General features: G+C 47.6%; 1 long non-coding RNA gene across 1 annotated transcript in view; it reads right to left on the bottom strand.

Moving 5' to 3' along the window:
* Window positions 1–3280: 3280 nt before the first annotated feature.
* The window catches only part of LOC140741154 (uncharacterized), a 272961-nt gene continuing 250866 nt past the window's right edge, over window positions 3281–25375 (bottom strand). Inside the window, exon 3 of the long non-coding RNA XR_012102012.1 lies at window positions 3281–3408. This is a non-coding gene — a long non-coding RNA (uncharacterized lncRNA). The remainder of the gene's footprint in view (window positions 3409–25375) is intronic.

Here is a 25375-nt window from a genome sequence, read left to right as displayed (position 1 = left end):
CTAACTTATTCTTGCTGCTCTGTCAGGTCATGGCTTTGCGCAAAGGGAAGGGGATGAGGCAGGGTGCGCAAGAGATACCTATGTGCACCGCTTGCAGTTGTAGGTAAGGGGAGAGATGGACTCTTGAGTGGGAAGGTTTGGTTTGAAGATAGCATTGTCTTCTGTGGACTCTGCTCAATACATCATGGGCACAACCCGCTCCATCATTGGTAGTACCTACAGGAGGTGCTGCCTCAAAAAGGTAACATCCTTCAGCAAACCCCAGGTTCCATTTTGCCATAGGTCATTTCTGCTGGTCATAGCCTTTCTGCTTATGATGAACTCCATCTCCTTTGCAGGGGGAAGGTTGCCCTAATGCGTCTGGTGGCTTCCAGTTAGGTACTGCTGCCTCCAACTGTGAACCAGCCTGTGCTGGGGGAAAGGAAGAAAAGTGCATTGTATTTAGATGACCCAATTACAATGGTTGGCGTGTTGTGCATGTTGTGATACGGGCGCTTAAAGCTCACAGCAGTGGCCAGTGGATGACTGGATGTTGGAATACATGATTAATTGGGGAAGTTTATTGAGAAATGAGTGAATGGAGAGTGGTATGTCAGTGTAAGGGGTTGGTTATGGCCCTTGAAGATGTAGCCAGTGGTTTTGAGCTCTCATGTTAGGTAGCTGAACTTCTTGGCTGTGCTGCACCACCACTACAACCTGGTCATCTCCGAGGCTGAGGTAGGCACGGTGGTGTCAAGAAAACAACCTCTCCCTCAATGTCACAAAAACAAAGGTGCTGGTTGTAGATTACAGGAGGAATGGAGACCAGCTAACCCCTCTATTGACATCAATGGATCTGGGGTTGAGAGGGTAAACAGCTTCAAGTTCCTCAGTATCCACATCACCGAGGACCTCACGTGGTCTGTACACACCAACTGTGTGGTGAAAAAGGCACAGCAGCGCCTCTTTCACCTCAGACGGTTGAAGAAGTTTGATATGGGCCCTGAAATCCTAAGAAATTCCCACAGGGGCACAATTGAGAGCATCCTGACTGGCTGCATCACTGCCTGGTATGGGAACTGTACCTCCCTTAATCGCAGGACTCTGCAGAGAGTGGTGCAGACAGCCCAGCGCATCTGTAGTTGTGAACTTCCCATGATTCAGGACACTTACAAAGACAGGTGTGTAAAAAGGACCCGAAGGATCACTGAGGACCCGAGTCACCAAAACCACAATCTGTTCCAGCTGCTACCATCCGGGAAGTGGTACCACAGCATAAAAGCCAGGACCAACAGGCTCCGGGGACAGCTTCTTCCAGCAGACTGATGAACCCACACTGATATGAGTGTACTCTATGTTCCATTGACTGTTCTGTTTATTATAAATTACTACGACTGCACATTGCACATTTAGATGGAGATGTAACGTAAAGAATTTTACTCTTCATGTATGTGAAGGATGTCAATTCAATTCAATTTTTGTAGCTTGAGACCTCCCATTGAGCATGTGCCTGAAAAGGACCTCCCGACTCCCTGTGGACACAGGGCATCTCTGCCCCTCCCCACTGAGTCCTCCTGTCCAGCCTGTTCACTTCCATGTTGTTTGCACCAATGCTTTCCATCTCAGATTCTCTGGCAGATACAGGAAGTGTAAGCTGTCTCTGCATTCTGGGCTGAGTTTACCTGGCTGTAGCCTCTCAGGAATTTGGGCCCATTACTGAGCCAACAAGCAGCACAGGTAGCTCTGGCTAGAGACAGACATCAAGTGCTGCTGGAAGGTCCTTGACTCAGTGAAGGACATTCTTTGGTCTGCTCGAGACTTATTGGTCTGCCAGCAATTCAAGATGTCTGTGGAGGAATGCTGCCAACTGGTATATTTAGGCTGCAGGAGTACAGGCTGAGGACACACTGAAGCTTGGTACAACCAATGTGAAGTCTCTGGGGACGGACCACAGTCTGGGCTCCTACCCAGCACAAGGGAGCAGACTCTCCAAACAATGACACAAGAGACTCTGCAGATGCTGGAAATCCTGAGCAATACACTCAAAATGCTAGAGAAACTCAGCTGGTCAAGCAGTGTCAATGGAGGGAAATAAACAGTGTTTGAGCTGAGACCTTCATCAGGACACTGATGAGTCTTGGCCCAAAACGGCGATCACTCATTCCCCTCCATACGCTACACGACCTGCTGAGTTTCTCCAGCGTTTTGTGTGTGTTGTACAAACAACAAAATGGTGTCTCACTCCAGGGAACCATTTGAGTGGCATGGGTGCTGTATGCAGGAAAATGTGCAAACACTACTCTGAACAGAATCAGCAATATTAAAAATATAAAGCAAACAACACTAAGACTGTAAGATGAGACACAAGAGGCTGCGGTTGCTGGAATAGGAGCAACACAAAAGGTGTGGCAGGAGCTTAGTGGTTAGGCAGCATCAATGTTTTAGGTTGAGACCCTTCATCGAGACTGGAAAGAAAGAGGGAGAAGGCCAGTATAAAGAAGTGGGCAGGTGATAAATGGATCCAGGTGAGTGGGGGTGAGAGACAGATGAGGGAGGAGCGAGAGGAAATAAGTCAGAAGCTGGGAGGTGAAGGGTAGAAGTGACAAGGGGCTGAAGAAGATGGAATCTGATCGGAGAGAATGACAGACCATAAAATAAAGGGAAGGAGGCGGGGAGGGGTATTGGTGGAAGGAATGTGTGGATGATAGGCAGATGGAGAGTGGGGGGGGGGAAGATGGGGTGATGGGAACAGGTGGATCAGGACAGCGAGGGAGCAGTTACTGGATGTTTGAAAATTCCATGTTCACACCACCAGGATGGAAACAGATCCAGGTGAAATAAAGAGCTTTCATTATCCATTTTTTAATAATACAAATATTTTAAGGCAGCTAGCTCTGGCTGCAGCTTAGTATCATTACGGGAAGGACAGCACTAACTGGAGTACTGTCTGCCTCAGGAGCAGCACGTACATTTTGATCCTCCCGTTATCTGAGGGTTTTAGACCGTCCTTTGTGCCTGGGTTTTCACTTTATTATGCCAGAAGAAGTTTACATTTCCAGCGCACGGAGATCTCAAATGTAAAAAGGTTTTGCGGTAAGCTGCATGGTCAGATTAGCTGTCAGTAATCGTCTAGGATATAGGGATAAATTTTTTATGAAGCACTTATCATTACCGGTACAAAGAAATTGCATTGTCACTTGGCCCAGTTTTTTTGGTTGTTTCAAACTGATTCTCTGCAACAGTTTCAAAGAGCAGTTTCAGGAATCCGATATCAAATATTCCCCCCACCCCCCGTGATTACCTGTATTGTCGAATTTTATTTTTCAGTTCAGACTGCTTTTGGGATCAGTTACAGTTGGGTGGGGCGTGCAGCTTCTTGCCATCTTCTCTGCGAGTCTACAGATCTCGATGGGTGAAGAACAGTGCCATCTGCTGGGCGAGTAATAAACAGTACAGCCTAACAAGCAAAAATGCTCCACCGACAAAAGAACGGACTCGTACAAATATCATAACTAATCCACAAAGAATTCCTCTTACTCTCAAAACAACTTTTAGCTCAGTCTTCAAGTCTTCATAAAAGATGAGTCAGCAGCTACACGTTCAGATTACTGTTGTCTTTTGGAGACACAAGAATCAGAATCAGATTTAATATTACCGGCATATGTGGTGAAATATGTTAATTTAGCAGCAGCAGTACAATGCAATACATAATAAATAAATATAGAGAAAAAAAAATGAGTTGCATTAAGTATATATGAGTCTATTAAATAGGTAAGTTAAAATAAGTAGTGCGAAATAACAAATAAAAAAGTAGTGAGGTAGTGTCCAATGATTCAATGTTCATTTGGGAATCAGATGGCAGAGGGGAAGAAGCTGTTCCTGAGTCGCTGAGTGTGTGTCTTCAGGCTTCTGTACCTCCTTCCTGACGGTAACAGTGAGAAAAGGGCATGTGGAACCATGACTTCCTAAGGCACCACTAGAGACAGCAGATGCTGGAATCTAGAGCATCCAGATCACAATCTGCTGGAGGGACAGCAAGTCAAGCAGCATCTGTGGGGGAAGAGGAGGAGGAATCGTCAACGACAATTTCTTTCCTTCCACAGTTGCTGCTCGACCCACAGTCCCTCCAGAAGATTGTGTGTTGCTATTGTCTTTTATCTTTGTTCATGGATTATCTGGTTGAGTGGTGTCACAACAACAAAATTGCACTCAATATCAGCAAGACCAAGGTATTGTAGACTTCAGTAAGGGAAGTCGGGAGAGCAACCACCAATCATTTTTGAGGAGTCAGTAGTGGGAAGGGTGAGTAGATTCAACTTCCTGGGGGTCAACATCTCTGAGGATTTATCCTTGACCCAACATTTTGATGTAATTATGAAGAAGGCACGCCAGCAGCTATACTTGATTAGGAGTGTGAGGAGATTTGGTACGTCACGAAAGACGGAGATGTACCATGGAGAGCATTCTGACTGGTTGTATCACCGCCTGGTATGGAAGGACCGATGCACAGGATCATAAGAGGCTTTAGAGGGATGTAGACTCAGCCAAATCTATCATGGGCACTAGCCTCCCCACCATCGAGGACATCTTCAGAAGGTGGTGCCTTAAGAAAGCAGCATCCATCATGAAGGACCCTCACCATCTGAGACATACCCTCTTCTCATTACTACTGTCAGGTACAGGAGGCTGAAGACCCACATTCAATGTTTTAGAAACAGCATCTTCCCCTCCATCATCAGATTTCTGAAAAGTCCATTAACACTACCACACTATCCCTCTTTTGCACTATTTATTTATTTTATTTCTTCTTGTAACTTTTTTGTGTTTTCCTGCCTGCTTCTGCCTCAAAACAACAAATTTCACAACAAATGTCAGTGACAGTAAGCCTGATTCTGATTCTTTAGTGGACATAACATGGGGCATCTTTAAATGCCAGTGCTTCATCATTGGTGTAGTGAGACAGCTTTTACATTTAAACTTAGAATCAAGCAGCATGTGATTCGGTGCACATTAGCATTTAGTGAGTTCATGGCATCTACTTGTTAGGTTAGTCAGGTTAAACTGTGTAGGTATTTTTATATTTCACAGGAGTAATGAGGAAAGATAAAGTGAAAATGATTATACTGAACAGGTAGTTGCACTTTTTCCACTGGATCACCATATTGTGCATCGTCCCAGGTTTAAATCCTGTAACTCTCCACTTGACAGCACAGAGAGCATCTTCGTGAGAAGGACTATAGAGGTTCAAGAAGGTGGCTCATTGCCACCTTGTCAGAGGCCATAAAGGATGGACAATAAATGCTGGTCTTGCTGGGTGGATGCAGACAACTGCATTTAAATAATCAGAGAAGTTTGTGCAAGTAACAAACAGACTATTTCCTGTCAGCTCTGTATTCTCCTTCCATTTAAGTTACAAGTGTTATCAAGGCTTCTTGCCTCAGAGAAAGATCTTCATATGTGAATCTTTCATAAGATTCTGTAGATGCTGGAGATCCAGAGCAACACACACAAAATGCTGGAGGAACTCAGCAGGTCAGGTAGCGTCTGTGAAGGGAATAAACAGTTAAAGTTTTGAGCCAAGACCCTTCATCAGGACTGGAAAGGAATAGGAAAGAAGGCAGAATAAGAAGCTGGGGAGAAGGGAAGTACAAGTTGGCAGGTGATAGGTGAGGGGGCAGGTGGGTAGGTGGGGAAGGGGGAGATGAAGTGAGAAGCTGTGAGGTGATATTTATTTATTTACTGAGATACATTGTGGAACAGGCCCTTCCAGCCCTTTGAGCCATGTTGCCCAGCAACCCCCCAATTAACGCTGGCCCAATCACGGGACAGTTTACAATGACCAACTAACCTACTAAACAGTACTGTACATCTTTGTACTGTGGGAGGAAACCAGAGCACTCGGAGGAAACCCACACATTCCACAGGGAATACAGAGGAAACACACGCATTTCCACAGGGACTGCAGGCTCCTTACAGATGACGTCGGAATTGAACTCCGGGTTCTGAGCTGTAATAGTGGCACAAAGGTAAAGGGCTGGAGAGGAAGGAATCTGATAGGAGAGGAGACTGGACCATGGGAGAAATGGAAGGAGGATAGGAACCAGAGGGGGTGATAGGCAGGTGAGGAGAAGAGAAGGGGTAAGAGCGGAGCTGGAATGGGAAATGGAAAAAGGGGGAAGGGGGAGAGACTGACCTTGTCCAGGTTTGACATCTTTCCATCATAAGAAATGGGGATGTTCACCTTCCATTTATACTTTTTAGTTTGGTGAGGTGGGTGGGGTGTTGAGACAGCGACAAGGCTTGGTGGTAAAAGAGTGAGCTGGTGGTGAGCGATGAAAAGTTGAGACCTTTAGGAAAAGTGGCAGACAAATGTTTGTTTTCATACACGAGATGTGGTGATGCCAGGATGGGGGGTGGCATCTCTCACTACCCCGGAAGGCAGAGGTGAATTGCTATTCAGAGCCGCTGTAGTTGTTCTGGTGAAGGTGCTACTCGGGGTGGGAGAAGGGAGTTCCAGGATTTGGACATAGTGACAATAAAGAAAGGATACATTTATAAACTGCGGTGTCGTGCTTCTTACAAGTGGTGGCATTCACATGCTCTTGTTATCCTTTGTACTTCTTGGTAGCAGAGGTCAGGCATTTGGAAATTGCTGTTCGAGTAGCCTGGGTAACTAACTGCAGTTCATTTTGTACACACAGCAGCCACTGTGTACGGGTGGTGGAGGGAGGAAGTGTTTATGGTGGTGGATGGGGTGACAACCAAGCAGGCTGCTTAGCCCTGGATGGTGTAGAGCTTATTCTATCATAATTCTATCTCCTTTATCATAGCATTGGAGAAGGATAGGAACAGACAAGTTAGGAAAGTGTTTAATGGGAGTAAGGGGAAATATGAGACTATCAGGCAGGAACTTGGAAGCATAAATTGGAAACAGATGTTCTCAGGGAAAAGTACAGAAGAAATGTGACAAATGTTCAGGGGATATTTGTGTGGCGTTCTGCACAGGTATGTTCCAATGAGACAGGGAAAGGATGGTAGGGTACAGGAACCGTGGTGTACAAAGGCTGTTGAAAATCCAGTCAAGAAGAAAAGCTTACAAAAGGTTCAAAAAACTAGGTAATGATAGAGATCTAGAAGATTAGAAGGAGCTTAAGAAAGAAATTAGGAGAGCCAGAAGGGGCCATGAGAAGGCCGTGGCAGGCAGGATTAAGGAAAACCCCAAGGCATTCTACAAGTATGTGAAGAACAAGAGGATAAGATGTAAGAAAATAGGACCAATCAAGTATGATAGTGGAACGTGTGTATGGAACTGGTGGAGATAGCAGAGGTACTTAATGAATACTTTGCTTCAGTATTCACTAAGGAAAAGGATCTTGGCAATTGTAGGGATGACTTAGAGTGGATTGAAAAGCTTGAACATGTAGAGGTTAAGAAAGAGGATGTGCTGGAGCTTTTGGAAAACATCAAGTTGGATAAGTCACTGGGACCGGATGAGATGTACCCCAAGGTACTGTGGGAGGTGAGGGAGGAGATTTTTGAGCCTCTGGCAATGATCTTTGCATCATCAATGGGGACGGGAGAGGCTCCGGAGGATTGCAGATGTTGTTCCCTTATTCAAGAAAGGGAGTAAAGATAACACAGGAAATTATAGACGAGTGAGTCTTACTTCAGTGGTTGGTAAGTTGATGGAAAAGATCCTGAGAGGCAGGATTGATGAACATTTGGAGAGGCATAATATAATTAGGAATAGTCAGCATGGCTTTGTCAAAGGCAGGTCGTGCCTTACGAGCCTGATTGAATTTTTTTGAGGATGTGACTAAACACATTGATGAAGGTAGAGCAGTAGATGTAATGTATATGGATTTCAGCAAGGCATTTTTAAGCTACCCATGCAAGACTTATTGAGAAAGTAAGGGGGCATGGGATCCAAGGGGACATTGCTTTGTGGATCCAGAACTGGCTTGCCCACAGAAGGCAAAGAGTGGTTGTAGATGGGTCATATTCTGTATGGAGGTCAGTCACTAGTGGTGTGCCTCAGGGATCTGTTCTGAGACCACCTTCTCTTTCTGTTTTTTATAAATGACCTTGTTGAGTAAGTCAAGGGATGGATTAGTAAGTTTGCTGATGACACAAAGGTTGGGGGAGTTGTGGATATTATGGAGGGCTGTCAGAGGTTACAGTGGGATATTGATAGGGTGCAAAACTGGGCTGAGAAGTGGCAGATGGAGTTTAACCCAGATAAGTGTGAAGTGGTTCATTTTGGTAGGTTATATATGATGGCAGAATATAGTATTAACAGTAAGACTCTTGGCAGTGTGGAGGATCAGAGGGATCTTGGGGTCCGAGTCCATAGGACGCTCAAAGCAGCTGTGCAGGTTGACTCTGTGGTTAAGAAGGCATATGGTGTATTGGCCTTCATCAATCGTGGAATTGAATTTTGGAGCCGAGGGGTAATGTTGCAGTTATATAGGACCCTGGTCAGACCTCACTTGGAGTACTGTGCTCAGTTCTGGTCACCTCACTACAGGAAGGATGTGGAAACCATAGAAAGGGTGCAGAGGAGATTTACAAGGATGTTGCCTGGATTGGGGAGCATGACATATGAGAATAGGTTGAGTGAACTCGGCCTTTTCTTCTTGGAGCGACGGAGGATGAGAAGTGACCTGATAGAGATAGATAAGGTGATGAGAGGCATTGATCATGTGGATAGTCAGAATCTTTTTCCCAGGGCTGAAATGCCCATTATGAGAGGACACAGGTTTATGGTGCTGGGGAGTAGGTACAGAGGAGATGTCAGGGGTAAGTTTTTTACTCAGAGAGTGGCGAGTGTGTGGAATGGGCTGCCGGCAGCGGTGGTGGAGGCGGAAATGATAGGGTCTTTTAAAAGACTCCTGGATAGGTACGTGGAGCTTAGAAACATAGCAGATGAGGGTAACCCTAGGTAATTTCTAAAGTGAGTACATGTTTGGCACAGCACTATGGGCTGAAAGGCCTGTATTGTGCTGTAGGTTTTCTATGTTTATTGAATGCTGTTGGAGCTGCACCATCCAGGCAGGTGGAAAGTGTCCCGTCACACTCCTGGCTTGGGCCTTGTAGGTGGTGAACAGGCATTGGGGTGTGGTAAGAATCCCAGCCTCTGAACTTCTCTTGAAGGATGGCCCAGACAAGTTCCTGCTTAATGGTGATCTCATTACTAATGGCGGGCACTGAGGGACTGTCAAGTGTCGGTAGTTAGATTCCCTCTTTTTGGAAGCTATCATTTCGTGGCACAGATCTTGCAGAACATGGGCAGGGTTTGCTAGTTATTGAAGAGCTGCAAGTGGAGTTGAACGTTGTGTATTTTTCAGCGATCATCCCCATTTCTGACCTTGTAATGGAAGGACAGTCATCGATGGAGCAGCTGAAGACAAGGACATTACCCTGTGGAGCTCCAGGAGCTGGTATAATTGATCTCCAACAGTCACCACACTTGGGGTGCCATGATACCATAGCGGCAAGGGCGACACTATTCCCGCTCAGAGTTCAGAGTTCAATTCCGACATCCTCTGTAAGAAGTTGTGCATCCTCCCTGTGGTGCTCCGGTTTCCTTCCACAGTCCCAAGATGTACCGGTTGGTGGGTTAATTGGTCATTGTAAATTGTCCCGTGTTTAGGCTAGGGTTAAGTCAGGGGTTGCTGGACCAAGTAATAACAATTGTATCTGCCATCCCGTATACACCCATACCTGGTTTCTGTTGTTTTGCATCTTTCCATCTGTGCCTCCGCTATAGGACTTTGCCAGATGTAGATATTTTCCTAATCTAGGATTCAATTAAAGCAATTTATCAGTGACCACAAAAGATCACTGTGGGCACAGATCAGTACTACAGGTTTATTGTAATTTACACTTGGTTCAATTGACTGATCCTTTCTGGTGACTTGCACTCTCTCTCTATTTCACAATCTCTCTCCCTCTATCAGTTGTCTTTTTTTCTCTCACTCCCCTCTCACCCTCTTCCCCACTCCTCTCTCCTCCCCCACCTCTCTCTCCTCCCCAACCCTCTCTCACTCCCCCACTCTCTCACCCTCACCCTCTCTCTCTCTCACTCCCCCACCCCCTACCCATATGTCTCTTCCCACCCCTTCCTCTCCACCCCCTTCCTGTTCACTCTTCACCCCATTCCTGCCCTTCCTCTCTCTTTCTCCACCTGCCGCTCCTCTCTCTATCCTCCTGTCCTTTTTCTCTCTCTCTCTCTGCCCCGATCATTCTCTCTCTCTCTCTCCACCCACCCTTTTTCTTTCTCTCTCTCACCGTCCGCCCTTTCTTTCTCTCTCTCTCCACCCGAGCTTTTCCTTTCTCTCTCCCTCCACCCACTCTGTTTCTCTCTCGCTCTCGCCACCTCCCTTTTTTCTCTCTCTGTCCACAACCATTCTTTTTCTGTCTCGCTTGACCCACCCTCTCCCTGTCCACTTGCCCTTTTTCTTTCTCTCTCTCCACCCGCCCTTTTTCTTTCTCTCTCCACCGGCCCTTTTTCATTCTCTCTCTCTCCGCCCACCCTATTTCTTTCTCTCTCGCTCCGCCCACCCTCTTTCTTTCTCTCTCTCCGCCCACCCTTGTTCTTTCTCTCTCTCTCCACCCACCCCTTTTCTTTCTCTCTCTCTCTGCCCGCACTTTCTCTCTCTCTTTCTCAATCCGTGCTCTTTCTTTCTCTCTCTCCACCCGACATTTTTCTTTCTCTCTCTCCACCCACCCTTTTTCACTTCTTTCTCTCCACTCGCCCTTTTCCTCTCTCCCTATTTCCACCTGTACTGTTTCTTTCACTCTCTCTCTCTCCACCTGCCTTTTTCTCTCTCTCTCTCCCAACCCATCCTTTTTTTCTGTCTCGCTCTACCCACCCTCTTCCTCTCTACCCGCCCTCTTTCTTTCTCTCTCTCCACCCGCCCTTTTTCTTTCTCTCTCTCTCCACTCGCCCTTTCTTTCTCTCTCTCTCCACCCACTCTGTTTCATTCTCTCTCTCTCTCCACCTCGCTTTTTTCTCTCTCTGTCCACAACCATTCTTTTTCTGTCTCGCTTGACCCACCCTCTCCCTGTCCACTTGCCCTTTTTCTTTCTCTCTCTCCACCCGCCCTTTTTCTTTCTCTCTCCACCGGCCCTTTTTCATTCTCTCTCTCTCCGCCCACCCTATTTCTTTCTCTCTCGCTCCGCCCACCCTCTTTCTTTCTCTCTCCACCCACCCTTTTTCTTTCTCTCTCTCTCCACCCACTCTGTTTTATTCTCTCTCGATCTCTCCACTTCCCTTTTTTCTCTCTCTGTCCACAACCATTCTTTTCCTGTCTCTCTCCACCAACCCTCTCTCTCCACCTGCCCTTTTCCTTTCTCTCTCTCCACCCATCTTTTTTCTCTCTCTCTCCACTCGCCCTTTTTCTCTCTCCCTATTTCGACCCGCACTTTCTTTCACTCTCTACCTGCGCTCTTTCTTTCTCTCTCTCTCCACCTGCCCTTTCTCTCTCTCTCTCCACCCACCCTTCCTCTCTGTCCCCACACGTCCTTTCTCTCCATCACTCTCTACCCACTCTCTCCCTCTCTACCCGCAGATTTTCTTACTTTCTCCACCCGCCCTTTATCACTTCTCTCTCTCCACCTGCCCTTTTTCTCTCTCGCTCTCTCCACCTCCATTTTTCACTTCTCTCTCTCCACCCGCCCTTTATCTCTCTCTCTGTCCACCCGCCCTTTCTCTCTCTCTCTTCACCCGCCCTTTTTCACTTCTCTCTCTCCACTCGCCCTTTTTCTCTCTCCCTATTTCGACCCGCACTGTTTCTTTCACACGCTCTGTCCAACTGCCTTTCTCTCTCTCTCTCATCCCCATTGGTCCTTTTTTTCTGTCACGCTCTACCCTCCCTCTCCCTCTCTACCAGCCCTTTCTCTTTCTCTCTCTCTGCCCACCCATTTTCTTTCTCTCTCTCTCTCCACCCGACCTTTATTTTTCTCTCTCTCCACCCACTATGTTTCATTCTCTCTCTCTCTCCACCTCCCTTTGTTCTCTCTCTGTACACAAGCATTCTTTTTTTGTCTCTCTCCACCCACCATTTTCTTTCTCCTGTTTCTGCCCACCATTCTCTCTCTCATTCTTTTTCTCTCTCTCACTCTCCACCCGCTCATTTCCTTTCTCTCTCTCCAACCGCCCTTTTTCACTTCTCTCTCTGCACCCGCCCTTTTTCTTTCTCTCTCTCTGCCCACCCTTGTTCTTTCTCTCTCTCTCCACTCACTCTGTTTCATTCTCTCTCGCTATCTCACTTTTTTTCTCTCTCTGTCCACAACCATTCTTCTTCTGTCTCTCTCCAACCGCCATTTTCTTTCTCTCTGTCTCTGCTCACCCTTTCTGTCTCTCTACCTCTCCATCCGCCCTTTTTCTCTTTCTCTCCCTCCACCCACCCTTTTTCTTTCTCTCTCTTTCCACCCACACTGTTTCATTCTCTCTCTCTACCTCCCTTTTTTCTCTTTCTGTCCACAACCATTCTTTTTCTGTCTCTCCCCACCCTTTCTGTCTCTCTTTCTTTTTCTCTTTCTCCCTCTCCACTAGCCCTTTTTCTTTCTTTCTCTGACCGCCTGTCCTTTCTTTCTCTCTCTCTCCACCCGAGCTTTTCCTTTCTCTCTCCCTCCACCCTCTCTGTTTCATTCTCTCTCGCTCTCGCCACCTCCCTTTTTTCTCTCTGTCCACAACCATTCTTTTTCTGTCTCTCTCCACCCGCCCTTTTTCACTTTTCTCTCTCCACGTGCCCTTTCTCTTTCTCTGTCTCTTCCCCACCCACCCTTTTTCCTTCTTTCTGTCTCTCCAGCCGCCCTTTCTTTCTCTCTCCCTCTACCCACAATTTTTCTTTCTCTCTCCACCTGCCCTCTTTCTTTCTCTCTCTCCACAAGCCCTTCTTCTTTCTCTCTCTCCATCCACCCTTTTTCACTTCTCTCTCTCTACCCGCCCATTTTCTTTCTCTCTCTCCACCTGCCTTTTTTTTCTCTCACTCTCCATCCACCCTTTTTCACTTCTCTCTCTCCACTCACCTTTTTTCTCTCTCCCTATTTCGACCCGCACTGTTTCTCTCACACTCACTGTCCAACTGCCTTTCTCTCTCTCTCTTTCTGTCCCCACCCGTCCTTTTTTTCTGTCACGCTCTACCCTCCCTCTCCCTCTCTACCAGCCCTTTTTCTTTCACTCTCTCTCCGCCCGTCCCTTTTCGATCTCTCTCTTTCCACCCGTCCTTTATCTCTCTCTCCCTCTCCACCTGCCCATTTCCTTTCTCTCTACACCCGTCCTTTTTCTTCTCTCTCTCTCCACCCACTCTGTTTCTCTCTCGCTCTCGCCACCTCCCTTTTTTCTCTCTCTGTCCACAACCATTCTTTTTCTGTCTCGCTTGACCCACCCTCTCCCTGTCCACTTGCCCTTTTTCTTTCTCTCTCTCCACCCGCCCTTTTTCTTTCTCTCTCCACCGGCCCTTTTTCATTCTCTCTCTCTCCGCCCACCCTATTTCTTTCTCTCTCGCTCCGCCCACCCTCTTTCTTTCTCTCTCTCCGCCCACCCTTGTTCTTTCTCTCTCTCTCCACCCACCCCTTTTCTTTCTCTCTCTCTCTGCCCGCACTTTCTCTCTCTCTTTCTCAATCCGTGCTCTTTCTTTCTCTCTCTCCACCCGACATTTTTCTTTCTCTCTCTCCACCCACCCTTTTTCACTTCTTTCTCTCCACTCGCCCTTTTCCTCTCTCCCTATTTCCACCTGTACTGTTTCTTTCACTCTCTCTCTCTCCACCTGCCTTTTTCTCTCTCTCTCTCCCAACCCATCCTTTTTTTCTGTCTCGCTCTACCCACCCTCTTCCTCTCTACCCGCCCTCTTTCTTTCTCTCTCTCCACCCGCCCTTTTTCTTTCTCTCTCTCTCCACTCGCCCTTTCTTTCTCTCTCTCTCCACCCACTCTGTTTCATTCTCTCTCTCTCTCCACCTCGCTTTTTTCTCTCTCTGTCCACAACCATTCTTTTTCTGTCTCGCTTGACCCACCCTCTCCCTGTCCACTTGCCCTTTTTCTTTCTCTCTCTCCACCCGCCCTTTTTCTTTCTCTCTCCACCGGCCCTTTTTCATTCTCTCTCTCTCCGCCCACCCTATTTCTTTCTCTCTCGCTCCGCCCACCCTCTTTCTTTCTCTCTCCACCCACCCTTTTTCTTTCTCTCTCTCTCCACCCACTCTGTTTTATTCTCTCTCGATCTCTCCACTTCCCTTTTTTCTCTCTCTGTCCACAACCATTCTTTTCCTGTCTCTCTCCACCAACCCTCTCTCTCCACCTGCCCTTTTCCTTTCTCTCTCTCCACCCATCTTTTTTCTTTCTCTCTCTCCACTCGCCCTTTTTCTCTCTCCCTATTTCGACCCGCACTTTCTTTCACTCTCTACCTGCGCTCTTTCTTTCTCTCTCTCTCCACCTGCCCTTTCTCTCTCTCTCTCCACCCACCCTTCCTCTCTGTCCCCACACGTCCTTTCTCTCCATCACTCTCTACCCACTCTCTCCCTCTCTACCCGCAGATTTTCTTACTTTCTCCACCCGCCCTTTATCACTTCTCTCTCTCCACCTGCCCTTTTTCTCTCTCGCTCTCTCCACCTCCATTTTTCACTTCTCTCTCTCCACCCGCCCTTTATCTCTCTCTCTGTCCACCCGCCCTTTCTCTCTCTCTCTTCACCCGCCCTTTTTCACTTCTCTCTCTCCACTCGCCCTTTTTCTCTCTCCCTATTTCGACCCGCACTGTTTCTTTCACTCTCTCTGTCCAACTGCCTTTCTCTCTCTCTCTCATCCCCATTGGTCCTTTTTTTCTGTCACGCTCTACCCTCCCTCTCCCTCTCTACCAGCCCTTTCTCTTTCTCTCTCTCTGCCCACCCATTTTCTTTCTCTCTCTCTCTCCACCCGACCTTTATTTTTCTCTCTCTCCACCCACTATGTTTCATTCTCTTGCTCTCTCCACCTCCCTTTGTTCTCTCTCTGTCTACAAGCATTCTTTTTTTGTCTCTCTCCACCCACCATTTTCTTTCTCCTGTTTCTGCCCACCATTCTCTCTCTCATTCTTTTTCTCTCTCTCACTCTCCACCCGCTCATTTCCTTTCTCTCTCTCCAACCGCCCTTTTTCACTTCTCTCTCTGCACCCGCCCTTTTTCTTTCTCTCTCTCTGCCCACCCTTGTTCTTTCTCTCTCTCTCCACTCACTCTGTTTCATTCTCTCTCGCTATCTCACTTTTTTTCTCTCTCTGTCCACAACCATTCTTCTTCTGTCTCTCTCCAACCGCCATTTTCTTTCTCTCTGTCTCTGCTCACCCTTTCTGTCTCTCTACCTCTCCATCCGCCCTTTTTCTCTTTCTCTCCCTCCACCCACCCTTTTTCTTTCTCTCTCTTTCCACCCACACTGTTACATTCTCTCTCTCTACCTCCCTTTTTTTCTCTTTCTGTCCACAACCATTCTTTTTCTGTCTCTCCCCACCCTTTCTGTCTCTCTTTCTTTTTCTCTTTCTCCCTCTCCACTAGCCCTTTTTCTTTCTTTCTCTGACCGCCTGTCCTTTCTTTCTCTCTCTCTCCACCCGAGCTTTTCCTTTCTCTCTCCCTCCACCCTCTCTGTTTCATTCTCTCTCGCTCTCGCCACCTCCCTTTTTTCTCTCTGTCCACAACCATTCTTTTTCTGTCTCTCTCCACCCGCCCTTTTTCACTTTTCTCTCTCCACGTGCCCTTTCTCTTTCTCTGTCTCTTCCCCACCCACCCTTTTTCCTTCTTTCTGTCTCTCCAGCCGCCCTTTCTTTCTCTCTCCCTCTACCCACAATTTTTCTTTCTCTCTCCACCTGCCCTCTTTCTTTCTCTCTCTCCACAAGCCCTTCTTCTTTCTCTCTCTCCATCCACCCTTTTTCACTTCTCTCTCTCTACCCGCACATTTTCTTTCTCTCTCTCCACCTGCCTTTTTTCTCTCTCTCTCTCCATCCACCCTTTTTCACTTCTCTCTCTCCACTCACCTTTTTTCTCTCTCCCTATTTCGACCCGCACTGTTTCTCTCACACTCTCTGTCCAACTGCCTTTCTCTCTCTCTCTGTCCCCACCCGTCCTTTTTTTCTGTCACGCTCTACCCTCCCTCTCCCTCTCTACCAGCCCTTTTTCTTTCACTCTCTCTCCGCCCGTCCCTTTTCGATCTCTCTCTTTCCACCCGTCCTTTATCTCTCTCTCCCTCTCCACCTGCCCATTTCCTTTCTCTCTACACCCGTCCTTTTTCTTCTCTCTCTCTCCACCCACTCTGTTTCATTCTCTCTCGCTATCTCCACCTCCCTTTTTTCTCTCTGATGCACCATCAATAACTCACGCTGAGACTTAGGAAGTGAGATATCGGCTTTTATTGACTAGAAGAATAAACAACACTACATCCTGGGAAAATGAGGGAGAGCAGCAGACCACAGTCGCCTTTATACAGGGGTCTGTGGGAGGAGCCATAGGAGCAGTCAGACAGGTATATCTAGTTCACCACACTCTCACTGTCCACAACCATTATTTTTCTGTCTCTCTCCACCAACCCTCTCTCTCCATCTGCCCTTTTTCTTTCCCTCTCTCTGCACCCGCACTTTTCTTTCTCTCTCTCTCCACCCACCCTTTTTCTTTCTCTCTCTCTGCACCCGCCCTTTTTCACATCTCTCTCTCCACCGGCCCTTTTTAACTTCTCTCTCTCCACCCGCCCTTTTTCTTACTCTGTCTCTCCCTCCACCCACCTTTTTTTTCTTTCTGTCTCTCTACCCGCCCTTTTTCTCTCTCTCTCCACCTTCCCTTCTTCTTTCTCTCTCTCTACCAGCCCTTTTTCTCTTTCTCTCCACCCACCCTTTTTCACTTCTCTCTCTCCACTCACCTTTTTTCTCTCTCCCTATTTCGACCCGCACTGTTTCTTTCACACTCTCTGTCCAACTGCCTTTCTCTCTCTCTCTCATCCCCATCGGTCCTTTTTTTCTGTCACGCTCTACCCTCCCTCTCCCTCTCTACCAGCCCTTTTTCTTTCTCTCTCTCTCCACCCGACCTTTATTTCTCTCTCTCTCCACCCACTATGTTTCATTCTCTCGCTCACTCCACCTCCCTTTGTTCTCTCTCTGTCCACAAGCATTCTTTTTTTGTCTCTCTCCACCCACCATTTTCTTTCTCCTGTTTCTGCCCACGCATTCTCTCTCTCATTCTTTTCCTCTCTCTCACTCTCCACCCGCTCATTTCCTTTCTCTCTCTCCAACCGCCCTTTTTCTTTCTCTCTCTCTCTCCGCCCGACCTTTATTTCTCTCTCTCTCCACCCACTCTGTTTCATTCTCTCTCGCTCTCGCCACCTCCCTTTTTTCTCTCTCTGTCCACAACCATTCTTCTTCTGTCTCTCTCCACCCGCCATTTCCTTTCTCTCTGTCTCTGCCCACCCTATCTGTCTCTCTACCTCTCCACCTGCCCTTTTCCTTTCTCTCTCTCCACCCACCCTTTCTCTTTCTCTCCATCCACCCACCCTTTTTCTTTCTATCTCTTTCCACCCACACTGTTTCATTCTCTCTCTCTCTACATCCCTTTTTTTCTCTTTCTGTCCACAACAATTCTTTTTCTGTCTCTCTCCACCCGCCATTTCCTTTCTCTCTGACTCTCTCCACCCTTTCTGTCTCTCTTTCTTTTTCTCTTTCTCCCTCTCCACTAGCCCTTTTTCTCTCTCTCTCTCCACCCACCCTTTTTCTTTCTCTCTCTCACCGCCCGCCCTTTCTCTCTCTCTCCACCAGAGCTTTTCCTTTCTCTCTCCCTCCACCCACTCTGTTTTATTCTCTCTCACTCTCCACCTCCCTTTTCTCTCTCTCTGTCCACAACCGTTCTTTTTCTATCTCCCTCCACCCACCCTTTTTCCTTCTTTCTGTCTCTCCAACCGCCCTTTCTTTCTCTCTCCCTCTACCCACAATTTTTCTTTCTCTCTCCACCTGCCCTCATTCTTTCTCTCTCTCCACCTGCCCTCTTTCTTTCTCTCTCTCCACAAGCCCTTCTTCTTTCTCTCTCTCCATCCACCCTTTTTCACTTCTCTCTCTCTACCCACCCTTTTTCGTTCTCTCTCTCAACCTGCCTTTTTTCTCTCTCTCTCCATCTGCCCTTTTTCACTTCTCTCTCTCCACTCACCTTTTTTCTCTCTCCCTATTTTGACCCGCACTGTTTCTTTCACACTCTCTGTCCAACTGCCTTTCTCTCTCTCTCTCTTTCTGTCCCCACCCGTCCTTTTTTTCTGTCACGCTCTACCCTCCCTCTCCCTCTCTACTAGCCCTTTTTCTTTCACTCTCTCTCCACCCGACCTTAATTTTTCTATCTCTCCACCCACTCTGTTTCATTCTCTCTCTCTCTCCACCTCCCTTTGTTCTCTCTCTGTCTACAAGCATTCTTTTTTTGTCTCTCTCCACCCACAACTTTCTTTCTCCTGTTTCTGCCCACCCATTCTCTCTCTCATTCTTTTTTTGTCTCTCTCCACTCACCACTTTCTTTCTCCTGTTTCTGCCCACCCATTCTCTCTCTCATTCTTTTTCTCTCTCTCACTCTCCACCCGCTCATTTCCTTTCTCTCTCTCCAACCGCCCTTTTTCACTTCTCTCTCTGCACACGCCCTTTTTCTTTGTCTCTCCACCCGCCCTTTTTCTTTCTCTCTCTCTGCCCACCCTTGTTCCTTCTCTCTCTCTCCACTCACTCTGTTTCATTCTCTCTCGCTACCTCCCTTTTTCTCTCTCTGTCCACAACCATTCTTCTTCTGTCTCTCTCCAACTGCCATTTTCTTTCTCTCTGTCTCTGCTCACCCTTTCTGTCTCTCTACCTCTCCATCCGCCGTTTTTCTCTTTCTCTCCCTCCACCCACCCTTTTTCTTTCTCTCTCTTTCCACCCACACTGTTTCATTCTCTCTCTCTACCTCCCTTTTTTTCTCTTTCTGTCCACAACCATTCTTTTTCTGTCTCTCTCCACCTGCCATTTCCTTTCTCTCTGTCTCTCCCCACCCTTTCTGTCTCTCTTTCTTTTTCTCTTTCTCTCTCTCCACCCACCCTTTTTCTTTCTCTCTCTCCACCTGCCCTTTTTCTTTCTCTCTCTCACCTCCTGTCCTTTCTTTCTCTCTCTCTCCACCCGAGCTTTTCCTTTCTCTCTCCCTCCACCCACTCTGTTTCTCTCTCGCTCTCGCCACCTCCCTTTTTTCTCTCTCTGTCCACAACCATTCTTTTTCTGTCTCTCTCTGCACCCGCCCTTTTTCACTTTTCTCTCTCCACGCGCCCTTTCTCTTTCTCTGTCTCTTCCTCCACCCACCCTTTTTCCTTCTTTCTGTCTCTCCAACCGCCCTTTCTGTCTCTCTCCCTCTACCCACAATTTTTCTTTCTCTCTCCACCTGCCCTCTTTCTTTCTCTCTCTCCACCTGCCTTTTTTCTCTCTCTCCATCTGCCCTTTTTCACTGCTCTCTCTCCCTATTTTGACCCGCACTGTTTCTCTCACACTCACTGTCCAACTGCCTTTCTCTCTCTCTCTTTCTGTCCCCACCCGTCCTTTTTTTCTGTCTTGCTCTACCCTCCCTCTCCCTCTCTACCAACCCTTTTTCTTTCTCTCTCTCTCCGCCCACCCATTTTCTTTCTCTCTCTCTCCGCCCGTCCCTTTTCGATCTCTCTCTTTCCACCCGTCCTTTATCTCTCTCTCCCTCTCCACCTGCCCATTTCCTTTCTCTCTACACCCGTCCTTTTTCTTCTCTCTCTCTCCACCCACTCTGTTTCATTCTCTCTCGCTATCTCCACCTCCCTTTTGTCTCTCACTGTCCACAACCATTATTTTTCTGTCTCTCTCCACCAACCCTCTCTGTCCACCCACCCTTTTTCTTTTTCTCTCTCTGCACCCGCCCTTTTCTTTCTGTCTCTCTCCCTCTACCCACAATTTTTCTTTCTCTCTCCACCCGCCCTCATTCTTTCTCTCTCTCCACCCGCCCTTCTTCTTTCTCTCTCGCTACCCGCCCTTTTTCTCTCTCTCTCCACCTTCCCTTCTTCTTTCTCGCTCTCCACCTGCCCTTTTTCACTTCTCTCTCTCCACCCGCCCTTTCTCTTTCTCTGTCTCTCCCTCTACCCACCCTTTTTCCTTCTTTCTGTCTCTCCAGCTGCCCTTTCTTTCTCTCTCCCTCTACCCACAATTTTTCTTTCTCTCTCCACCTGCCCTCATTCTTTCTCTCTCTGCACCCGCCCTTTTTCACTTTTCTCTCTCCAATCACCTTTTTTCTCTCTTCCTATTTTGACCCGCACTGTTTCTCTCACACTCTCTGTCCAACTGCCTTTCTCTCTCTCTCTCTGTCCCCATCGGTCCTTTTTTTCTGTCACGCTCTACCCTCCCTCTCCCTCTCTACCAACCCTTTTTCTTTCTCTCTCTCTCCGCCCACCCATTTTCTTTCTCTCTCTCTCCGCCCGTCCCTTTTCGATCTCTCTCTTTCCACCCGTCCTTTATCTCTCTCTCCCTCTCCACCTGCCCATTTCCTTTCTCTCTACACCCGTCCTTTTTCTTCTCTCTCTCTCCACCCACTATGTTTCATTCTCTTGCTCTCTCCACCTCCCTTTGTTCTCTCTCTGTCTACAAGCATTCTTTTTTTGTCTCTCTCCACCCACCATTTTCTTTCTCCTGTTTCTGCCCACCATTCTCTCTCTCATTCTTTTTCTCTCTCTCACTCTCCACCCGCTCATTTCCTTTCTCTCTCTCCAACCGCCCTTTTTCACTTCTCTCTCTGCACCCGCCCTTTTTCTTTCTCTCTCTCTGCCCACCCTTGTTCTTTCTCTCTCTCTCCACTCACTCTGTTTCATTCTCTCTCGCTATCTCACTTTTTTTCTCTCTCTGTCCACAACCATTCTTCTTCTGTCTCTCTCCAACCGCCATTTTCTTTCTCTCTGTCTCTGCTCACCCTTTCTGTCTCTCTACCTCTCCATCCGCCCTTTTTCTCTTTCTCTCCCTCCACCCACCCTTTTTCTTTCTCTCTCTTTCCACCCACACTGTTACATTCTCTCTCTCTACCTCCCTTTTTTTCTCTTTCTGTCCACAACCATTCTTTTTCTGTCTCTCCCCACCCTTTCTGTCTCTCTTTCTTTTTCTCTTTCTCCCTCTCCACTAGCCCTTTTTCTTTCTTTCTCTGACCGCCTGTCCTTTCTTTCTCTCTCTCTCCACCCGAGCTTTTCCTTTCTCTCTCCCTCCACCCTCTCTGTTTCATTCTCTCTCGCTCTCGCCACCTCCCTTTTTTCTCTCTGTCCACAACCATTCTTTTTCTGTCTCTCTCCACCCGCCCTTTTTCACTTTTCTCTCTCCACGTGCCCTTTCTCTTTCTCTGTCTCTTCCCCACCCACCCTTTTTCCTTCTTTCTGTCTCTCCAGCCGCCCTTTCTTTCTCTCTCCCTCTACCCACAATTTTTCTTTCTCTCTCCACCTGCCCTCTTTCTTTCTCTCTCTCCACAAGCCCTTCTTCTTTCTCTCTCTCCATCCACCCTTTTTCACTTCTCTCTCTCTACCCGCACATTTTCTTTCTCTCTCTCCACCTGCCTTTTTTCTCTCTCTCTCTCCATCCACCCTTTTTCACTTCTCTCTCTCCACTCACCTTTTTTCTCTCTCCCTATTTCGACCCGCACTGTTTCTCTCACACTCTCTGTCCAACTGCCTTTCTCTCTCTCTCTGTCCCCACCCGTCCTTTTTTTCTGTCACGCTCTACCCTCCCTCTCCCTCTCTACCAGCCCTTTTTCTTTCACTCTCTCTCCGCCCGTCCCTTTTCGATCTCTCTCTTTCCACCCGTCCTTTATCTCTCTCTCCCTCTCCACCTGCCCATTTCCTTTCTCTCTACACCCGTCCTTTTTCTTCTCTCTCTCTCCACCCACTCTGTTTCATTCTCTCTCGCTATCTCCACCTCCCTTTTTTCTCTCTGATGCACCATCAATAACTCACGCTGAGACTTAGGAAGTGAGATATCGGCTTTTATTGACTAGAAGAATAAACAACACTACATCCTGGGAAAATGAGGGAGAGCAGCAGACCACAGTCGCCTTTATACAGGGGTCTGTGGGAGGAGCCATAGGAGCAGTCAGACAGGTATATCTAGTTCACCACACTCTCACTGTCCACAACCATTATTTTTCTGTCTCTCTCCACCAACCCTCTCTCTCCATCTGCCCTTTTTCTTTCCCTCTCTCTGCACCCGCACTTTTCTTTCTCTCTCTCTCCACCCACCCTTTTTCTTTCTCTCTCTCTGCACCCGCCCTTTTTCACATCTCTCTCTCCACCGGCCCTTTTTAACTTCTCTCTCTCCACCCGCCCTTTTTCTTACTCTGTCTCTCCCTCCACCCACCTTTTTTTTCTTTCTGTCTCTCTACCCGCCCTTTTTCTCTCTCTCTCCACCTTCCCTTCTTCTTTCTCTCTCTCTACCAGCCCTTTTTCTCTTTCTCTCCACCCACCCTTTTTCACTTCTCTCTCTCCACTCACCTTTTTTCTCTCTCCCTATTTCGACCCGCACTGTTTCTTTCACACTCTCTGTCCAACTGCCTTTCTCTCTCTCTCTCATCCCCATCGGTCCTTTTTTTCTGTCACGCTCTACCCTCCCTCTCCCTCTCTACCAGCCCTTTTTCTTTCTCTCTCTCTCCACCCGACCTTTATTTCTCTCTCTCTCCACCCACTATGTTTCATTCTCTCGCTCACTCCACCTCCCTTTGTTCTCTCTCTGTCCACAAGCATTCTTTTTTTGTCTCTCTCCACCCACCATTTTCTTTCTCCTGTTTCTGCCCACGCATTCTCTCTCTCATTCTTTTCCTCTCTCTCACTCTCCACCCGCTCATTTCCTTTCTCTCTCTCCAACCGCCCTTTTTCTTTCTCTCTCTCTCTCCGCCCGACCTTTATTTCTCTCTCTCTCCACCCACTCTGTTTCATTCTCTCTCGTTCTCGCCACCTCCCTTTTTTCTCTCTCTGTCCACAACCATTCTTCTTCTGTCTCTCTCCACCCGCCATTTCCTTTCTCTCTGTCTCTGCCCACCCTATCTGTCTCTCTACCTCTCCACCTGCCCTTTTCCTTTCTCTCTCTCCACCCACCCTTTCTCTTTCTCTCCATCCACCCACCCTTTTTCTTTCTATCTCTTTCCACCCACACTGTTTCATTCTCTCTCTCTCTACATCCCTTTTTTTCTCTTTCTGTCCACAACAATTCTTTTTCTGTCTCTCTCCACCCGCCATTTCCTTTCTCTCTGACTCTCTCCACCCTTTCTGTCTCTCTTTCTTTTTCTCTTTCTCCCTCTCCACTAGCCCTTTTTCTCTCTCTCTCTCCACCCACCCTTTTTCTTTCTCTCTCTCACCGCCCGCCCTTTCTCTCTCTCTCCACCAGAGCTTTTCCTTTCTCTCTCCCTCCACCCACTCTGTTTTATTCTCTCTCACTCTCCACCTCCCTTTTCTCTCTCTCTGTCCACAACCGTTCTTTTTCTATCTCCCTCCACCCACCCTTTTTCCTTCTTTCTGTCTCTCCAACCGCCCTTTCTTTCTCTCTCCCTCTACCCACAATTTTTCTTTCTCTCTCCACCTGCCCTCATTCTTTCTCTCTCTCCACCTGCCCTCTTTCTTTCTCTCTCTCCACAAGCCCTTCTTCTTTCTCTCTCTCCATCCACCCTTTTTCACTTCTCTCTCTCTACCCACCCTTTTTCGTTCTCTCTCTCAACCTGCCTTTTTTCTCTCTCTCTCCATCTGCCCTTTTTCACTTCTCTCTCTCCACTCACCTTTTTTCTCTCTCCCTATTTTGACCCGCACTGTTTCTTTCACACTCTCTGTCCAACTGCCTTTCTCTCTCTCTCTCTTTCTGTCCCCACCCGTCCTTTTTTTCTGTCACGCTCTACCCTCCCTCTCCCTCTCTACTAGCCCTTTTTCTTTCACTCTCTCTCCACCCGACCTTAATTTTTCTATCTCTCCACCCACTCTGTTTCATTCTCTCTCTCTCTCCACCTCCCTTTGTTCTCTCTCTGTCTACAAGCATTCTTTTTTTGTCTCTCTCCACCCACAACTTTCTTTCTCCTGTTTCTGCCCACCCATTCTCTCTCTCATTCTTTTTTTGTCTCTCTCCACCCACCACTTTCTTTCTCCTGTTTCTGCCCACCCATTCTCTCTCTCATTCTTTTTCTCTCTCTCACTCTCCACCCGCTCATTTCCTTTCTCTCTCTCCAACCGCCCTTTTTCACTTCTCTCTCTGCACACGCCCTTTTTCTTTGTCTCTCCACCCGCCCTTTTTCTTTCTCTCTCTCTGCCCACCCTTGTTCCTTCTCTCTCTCTCCACTCACTCTGTTTCATTCTCTCTCGCTACCTCCCTTTTTCTCTCTCTGTCCACAACCATTCTTCTTCTGTCTCTCTCCAACTGCCATTTTCTTTCTCTCTGTCTCTGCTCACCCTTTCTGTCTCTCTACCTCTCCATCCGCCGTTTTTCTCTTTCTCTCCCTCCACCCACCCTTTTTCTTTCTCTCTCTTTCCACCCACACTGTTTCATTCTCTCTCTCTACCTCCCTTTTTTTCTCTTTCTGTCCACAACCATTCTTTTTCTGTCTCTCTCCACCTGCCATTTCCTTTCTCTCTGTCTCTCCCCACCCTTTCTGTCTCTCTTTCTTTTTCTCTTTCTCTCTCTCCACCCACCCTTTTTCTTTCTCTCTCTCCACCTGCCCTTTTTCTTTCTCTCTCTCACCTCCTGTCCTTTCTTTCTCTCTCTCTCCACCCGAGCTTTTCCTTTCTCTCTCCCTCCACCCACTCTGTTTCTCTCTCGCTCTCGCCACCTCCCTTTTTTCTCTCTCTGTCCACAACCATTCTTTTTCTGTCTCTCTCTGCACCCGCCCTTTTTCACTTTTCTCTCTCCACGCGCCCTTTCTCTTTCTCTGTCTCTTCCTCCACCCACCCTTTTTCCTTCTTTCTGTCTCTCCAACCGCCCTTTCTGTCTCTCTCCCTCTACCCACAATTTTTCTTTCTCTCTCCACCTGCCCTCTTTCTTTCTCTCTCTCCACCTGCCTTTTTTCTCTCTCTCCATCTGCCCTTTTTCACTGCTCTCTCTCCCTATTTTGACCCGCACTGTTTCTCTCACACTCACTGTCCAACTGCCTTTCTCTCTCTCTCTTTCTGTCCCCACCCGTCCTTTTTTTCTGTCTTGCTCTACCCTCCCTCTCCCTCTCTACCAACCCTTTTTCTTTCTCTCTCTCTCCGCCCACCCATTTTCTTTCTCTCTCTCTCCGCCCGTCCCTTTTCGATCTCTCTCTTTCCACCCGTCCTTTATCTCTCTCTCCCTCTCCACCTGCCCATTTCCTTTCTCTCTACACCCGTCCTTTTTCTTCTCTCTCTCTCCACCCACTCTGTTTCATTCTCTCTCGCTATCTCCACCTCCCTTTT

This window comes from Hemitrygon akajei, chromosome 18 (assembly GCF_048418815.1).
Source record: "Hemitrygon akajei chromosome 18, sHemAka1.3, whole genome shotgun sequence".
NCBI lineage: Eukaryota > Metazoa > Chordata > Chondrichthyes > Myliobatiformes > Dasyatidae > Hemitrygon > Hemitrygon akajei.
This window is presented reverse-complemented; position numbering and strand designations above follow the sequence as displayed.